Below are 489 nucleotides of genomic sequence, written 5' to 3'. Positions count from 1 at the left end.
CTCACACACACACTCACACACACACACACACACACACACACACACACACACACAACGAATGATTAATAAAACTTTACAGTTATAGTTATCGTCCTTGGTGTGAAGGGCCCTTAAAGCAGTAAAGCATCACTGATGAAAGTCTATCAATTCTGAGTATTACAAATGAATGTAAAAGTAAAACATCTGGACGCTTGGTAGTAATGAGAATATGAGGGAAATATCAGTTTAACTGCCAATATAATGTTGTTGCAATACAATGGTCCTAAAACAGGCTTCAATATGGTTTCCTAATCTCTTTCTCTGTTGATTTTGGGGTTAAGTATGACTTAGAAATGCTTGCATGAGATTCAGCCAGACAGAATAGAGCTGGTCACTTTTTCATGATTTTTTTCTTCGTATATATATAATCGAATTGTCCAAAACTCACCCAAAAACAGCAGTCCATGTACTCTCCATGGTTCTGGACTCTATTAAGCATGTGTGTGTGTC

This window comes from Sinocyclocheilus anshuiensis, unplaced genomic scaffold (assembly GCF_001515605.1).
Source record: "Sinocyclocheilus anshuiensis isolate Anshui unplaced genomic scaffold, SAMN03320099.WGS_v1.1 scaffold1570, whole genome shotgun sequence".
In the NCBI taxonomy this organism is placed as follows: Eukaryota; Metazoa; Chordata; class Actinopteri; order Cypriniformes; family Cyprinidae; genus Sinocyclocheilus; species Sinocyclocheilus anshuiensis.
This window is presented reverse-complemented; position numbering follows the sequence as displayed.